Below are 6,002 nucleotides of genomic sequence, written 5' to 3' on the forward strand. Positions count from 1 at the left end.
GGTGGGACAGGCATCGCTGTTACCCAGATTATAATATTGCTGGCAGAATAGAACTGGAAGCTGTGCATCATCCATCTACGGGATGACAAGGAGACCTCTCTTACAAGGGCCCAATCAGGATTCACTTCTCCAAGGTCAACACAAGCAATTCTGTTTAGCTTCTTCTATACCTAGTAGAAGATCCAAGTGTTTTAGCAAGAATAGTCTCAATAGCTCCCGATGCCTGCAAAGAGTAGTTGACAAAGAGGGGTTTGCAAAACGACTTTCACAAAGCTGCCAACCCTGGTATAATGTCTTTCAAATTCAAAGCTCATCTCACGAGATCTCATCTATCTGGAACTGTTTCCAGGAGGGGTGAAGAGCAGGTATCGTTGGTCCCATCTAAAACATCGGTTATGAGGGCCGGCCCGTGGCTCACTTGGGAGAGTGTGGTGCTCAAAACTCCAAGGCCACGGGTTTGGATCCCTATATAGGGATGGCTGGTTAGCTCACTTGGGAGAGTGTGGTGCTGACAACACCAAGTCAAGGGTTAAGATTGCCTTACTGGTCATCTTTTGAAAAATAATTAATTAATTTAAAAAATAAATAAACACCAGTTATGTGAGTTAATTGGCAGGAAGTGGTTGTCTTAAAATGTGTCAGAGAAGATTCAGGAAGTTTGAGGTTTCCTGGTTCCTAGTAATACTGGGGCCTCTCAGTTGCTGGCTTGGCTCGACAAATTTTGTTACAAGGTAGGGTCCAGCTGTCTACCCCCTTTCAAAAACAAATCACTGAAAAGTCAAATGTTGGTGAAAATGGAAGTCAGCCTGTATTCAGGAATACCAGTGACCTGAGGAGAGATGTTAGTGAGCCCATCTCTCCAATAAACCTGAAGGAGAATGGCCAGACTAAAGCCACTTCCAAGACTCAGATTTACTGAGGGGTTTTTTAAGAGGGGGCTGAGAGAACGGAACATGGGAAATGAAAAGCAGCAGGGAGGGCACCTGAGCTGCAGGGGCTCTGTGCCAAGGAGCCAGGTGCAAGGTCTCGCCAAGACTCCATCTGGTTCCACTGCAGTGTTTGCTCTTATCTCAGGGTCCTGTTGGAGGGGGTTTCCCAGGGTCTGGATAGTACGTGCAAGTCTGCAGCTTCAGGCTGGCTGGAAAACAACTTTACATTGATATAAATAATGTCATCTTGCCCCATAACCGAGGTTCGAAATATCAAATAACCGTGGGAAAAGAAGGCAGAGAAATGCATGCCGAAAAAAAAGCCGTGTCTTTTAAAAATCTTTTAGAGCCCATGTGGCTTTAAGTCCCAACATGACTTTAGTCCTGCTCTCTCCAACACTAGTTCAGATACAAGGTTCTTGAACACGTGAGCTCCAGGAAGAAAGACAGTTCTCGTCCCTGTGGTTGTGGAACAAATAGGCTTTAGGAGTCAGGGTTCCTGGCTGAGTCCAAAGTGCCTGTTCTTCCCCTTCAGCTCCCTGAGATGGCCTCCTGTGGCTCCATCCCACCAGCCCACTCACAGCAGCCCTCACCATCTCAGAGTGAGGAGAAGGGGAGACTGTCGCACTGGTGTCTCAGGAAGTGCCATCACCCTCCACGGAATCCTGATCTCTCACCTGTCTCCTCAAGGGCCAGGATCCCTTCTTAGGTATAGTCTCTGCTGTTCTCAGAACTCCATTCTCTCTCCGAACAACCCCTTAGAGTTAACTGGGATGCCGTGCCCTCTCAAATCACTTCTTGCACAGTCTGAGACCTAGAAACAGTCCTGCTAATCACCATCACGCACAAAAGGGTCTGGAACTTGCAAGAGAGACTCAGAGATGTGTCCTTGGGGAGGCAGACACTTCAAAACCCCCACCGCTTCATTTCTATGCCACAATCTCATTAATCTTCCTGAAACACCATGCTCACCATGTAACTCTTCCATTCATAAAGCTTCAACAGCTCCCCAGTTCCCATGTGTTTAGCTTCCCAGTTTGTCTTCCAGGCCCTTTATCAGGTGGACTCCCCCTACAGACAACCCACTCTTATCCTCTCTCCCAGTTCACTTATCCTCCAAGCTGAGACAGGCTGCTAATTTTTTTTTTCTTCTTTTTTAATAGACTTTCATTTTTTAGAGCACTTTTAGATTCATAGCAAAATTGAGAGGAAAATACAGAGTTCTCATATACCCTCTTCCCCCGCCCCACTCACAGTCCCCCCCACTATCAACATCCCCCACCAGAGTGGTAGGTTTCTTACAATGAGCAAACCTACACTGACATAATACTCCCTCAGAGTCCATAGTTTACATACGGTTCAACACTCTTGGTGTTATATGATTTTGAAAAATATATGATGAGGGCCGGCCCGTGGCTCACTCGGGAGAGTGCGGTGCTGATAACACCAAGGCCCCGGGTTCGGATCCCATAAAAAAAAGAAAAAAGAAAAATATATGATGAAATGTATCCACCTATCCAATATCACACAGAACAGTTTCATTGCCCTAAAAATCCTCTGTGCTCTGCCTATTCATCCCTCCCTCCCCACCAAACCTTGGCAACCACTGATGTTTTTACTGTCTCCATAGCTGTGCCTTTTCTAGAATGTCATATACTCTAGTTGGAACTATGCAGTATGTAACCTGTTCAGACTGGCTTCTTCCTCTTAGTAACATGCATTTAAGATTCCTCCATGTCTTTTCATGCCTTGATAGCTCATTTCATTTTAGTGCTGAATAACACTCCATCAACTGGATAGATCACCATTTATTTGTTCATTCACCCACTGGAGGACATCTTGGTTGCTTCCAAGTTTTGGCAATTATGAATAAAGCTGCTATAAAAATTATTAGGCCTAATGCCTAAGTGTCCAACCTGTGATCAAATGTCCCTCTCACAGGAAACATGTTTACAGTGGCAGGAACACTTGTAGCTCTTGTCTGACCTGTGTCCAGGTTTGTTCTTTTTTAAAAAGAAATTTATTTTCAGGTTTTTAAAAATAAATTTATTTTTAATTGACTCATTGATTGTACATATTTATGGGGTAGAGAGTTATATTTCGTATATAATGTGTGATGGTCAAATCAGGTGTCCAGTTTATTCTCATCAAGACTGCCACTCTCTAGGAGAGTCCTGACAGGCACAGAAGTTAGGCTCAGGTGTGTTGATCAGTTAAGACACAGAGGAGACAACACAACAGAATACATAAAATAACAGAAGCAGTTTTATTACTTACAGATCCCAGAGAGAAGAGGGCAGCATACCTCATGGAACTAACGGGAAGGGGGAGTCGTCTGGGACACACATACTCAACCAGTAGGTGGGGGGCAGGGGAGAGAGAGAAAAAGAAGGACCTGGGGCCCCACGCCTTTATGGGGTCCATGGCATTACCTAGGTGGGTTTCCTTCATGAGTTCTAATTGGTGGGTTTAGAGCAAACAGGTACGGGTTCTGTGGAGTCATGCTGTGACTGAGAGGTGGTCACTGTGGCATACCCGCACAGTCCATGTGGGGTGTAGGGGTCAGCTGGGCAAGTCAAGTAGGTTATATCCAACTGTTCCATAGGAATGTGGTCACCAGGAGGCAGTTGTATAAGGCAAATATGTAGATTGCATCTATGTTCCTGGGAGATATTGTAGTTTTTGTTTCTTATAATGTCTTATAATGTCTGATTTGGGTATTAGGATAAAACCTGCTTCATAGATTGTGGTATTAAGTATTTCCTCTGCTTCTACCTTCTGAAAGAGATTTTAGAGAATTGGTATAGTTTCTTTCTTAAATGTTTGATAGAATTCACCTGTGAACCCATCTGAGCCTCATGCTTTCAGTTTTGGAAGGTTATTAATTGTTGATTCAATTTCTTTAATAGATATAGGCCTATTTGGATAGTCTATTCCATCGGTGTTTTTGATGTCCTTCATAATGACGAACCACTTTCACCAATTCCTCATTGCCCTGCTGATATTACCTCTATTCCCAAAATCATTTCTTTCATTTTCATGAAGCCACTGAAAAAAATCTCATTTTACTAATCCAAGGTTGCACAAGAATCTGTACACTGGCCTCTCTGAGGCACTTTCAGTAGATTGATTTGAAAGCTTTTCATCAGCCATTATGAGTCACAACTGTTCACTAAGACAGGGGGTATTGATAGAAAGACTATGACAGAGTTAATAGGCTGGCAAAGGCCACTGAATTGAGGAAAGTTCACTAGGGTGCATTAAGCTCAAGGTCTGAGGCCATATCAAGGTGCTCACTCTAATGGGCTGACCAAGAAATCGTGAGAAAGATAACTAAACTGCAGGGTGTTGTAGTGGATTTCCGTCTGTATATGTTTGCAATACATATACATACACACACACATATATATACATATACACATATAAATACACTCTATGGAGATCTATATTTCACATAAGTAGTTAGATATCTTAAGTGTGTTTTTTGTTTTGTTTTGTGTTGGTGCCTGGCCGGTATAGGGATCTGAATCCTTGACCTTGGTGTTACCAGAGTGTGTATATTTTTAGACATTGCAATATTTCTGGGACAAATAGCCATGCTAAACAAGGCACATAGGTACCTGAGGTGGGTGTTAGTGATTAAGACTATCTCCCAGGCATGGAGGTATTATACTGTAGGAGTCCTCAGGAGTGTATTCCGATGACCATAGCCTGTGACAGCCAAAACAAACTCAACACTCACCCTACACCAGGTAAGGTGGTTCCTTTCTTGTGGGGGTAGATACTATCCAAAATGAAACTTATCACCATTTTTATCCATACCAGACACTACCCATCCTGACATTAAGAAAATCTTTCACCTCTACAGACAATCCAGGTCCCTGATCTCTGACAACAGCTTCTCATCTATCTTGCGGATTTAGAAGATAGGGTTCGATGCCCTCTATTCTGTTCTACTAGGAGCTTTACCTGTGGAGAGTGTAGCAGACATTTATTGACTACCTTCTAGCACCCACTTTCTCTTTCCTGCTTCTCGACACCCCTGATTCCATTCGGAGGTTTTGGAGGTTCCTTATCCTGGTTTCCAGGAGTGTGGAATGTGACCTAAACTAAGTTAATAAGAGGAGGATTCTACCTCCTTGGTTAGACAATGGCTCAGCATTAGGCCTATGACATTAAGCTGGTCCTATCAGGACTTTTGTTGAAAGTGCTAGAACAAACCCAGCTCTTTCTGGATGACACATGTAACCCAGTAGCTGTTGACAGTCTCCTTAAAACTAGGAGTGTTGTGAGCCTTGGGATGAAACCAACATTGGAGAAGGCAATGGGATGGAAATTCAGTCCTTAATGACATCAATGAGCTTAGGATCAGGCTTCATCTGATACCTAAAACTGCCCAGGACTTTTCAGCTACATGAATCTATATTTTCCCTTTATTGTTTAAGCCAGTGCAAACTAGGGTTTCTGTTCATCGAAACTGAAAGAATCCTAGTAAATACCTAGAGTAATAACTGATTTAAGTTATATAGGAGATAAACAGTCCTTTCATATATACCTGTTTAAATGTTCTGTTTAAAACATTAACAGAAGTTATCAAACATATATAAAAGTATAGAGAAGTATTAATAAACCCCCTGTAGGCCTAAAAAATGAACAACATTTTGCCAACCTTGTTTCATTTATCCCCTTGTTTCGTTTATGAGGTTTGTTTTGTTTTGCTTTGTTTTTTATTTTGTCTGTTTCGAGAGAGTTGTTTGCTTTTAAGTATTTTAAAGCAAACCTCAGACATTATAACATTTCTACCATAGATAGTTCAGTCTGTAAGAGATAAACAACTCTTGACAATCTCTGCCTTAAACCATCTTTGAGCAGAGGCCCTCTCTCCCACAGGAGGAAGGTTAATTGAGAACAGGGGAGCTACCTTATCCTCCCCCACAGGGCAACCAAAACTTGGCTGACAACTTCTCAAGATGGGTTTGTAAGAGGACCCTCTTGACCTCCTCCCTGGGGTATTCATTTATGAGAACCCCAGGCATCCCAAATGCCTCATAATGAGGGTGGTCCAGAAGGGAT

The sequence above is a fragment of the Cynocephalus volans genome, chromosome 6 (assembly GCF_027409185.1).
Source record: "Cynocephalus volans isolate mCynVol1 chromosome 6, mCynVol1.pri, whole genome shotgun sequence".
In the NCBI taxonomy this organism is placed as follows: Eukaryota; Metazoa; Chordata; class Mammalia; order Dermoptera; family Cynocephalidae; genus Cynocephalus; species Cynocephalus volans.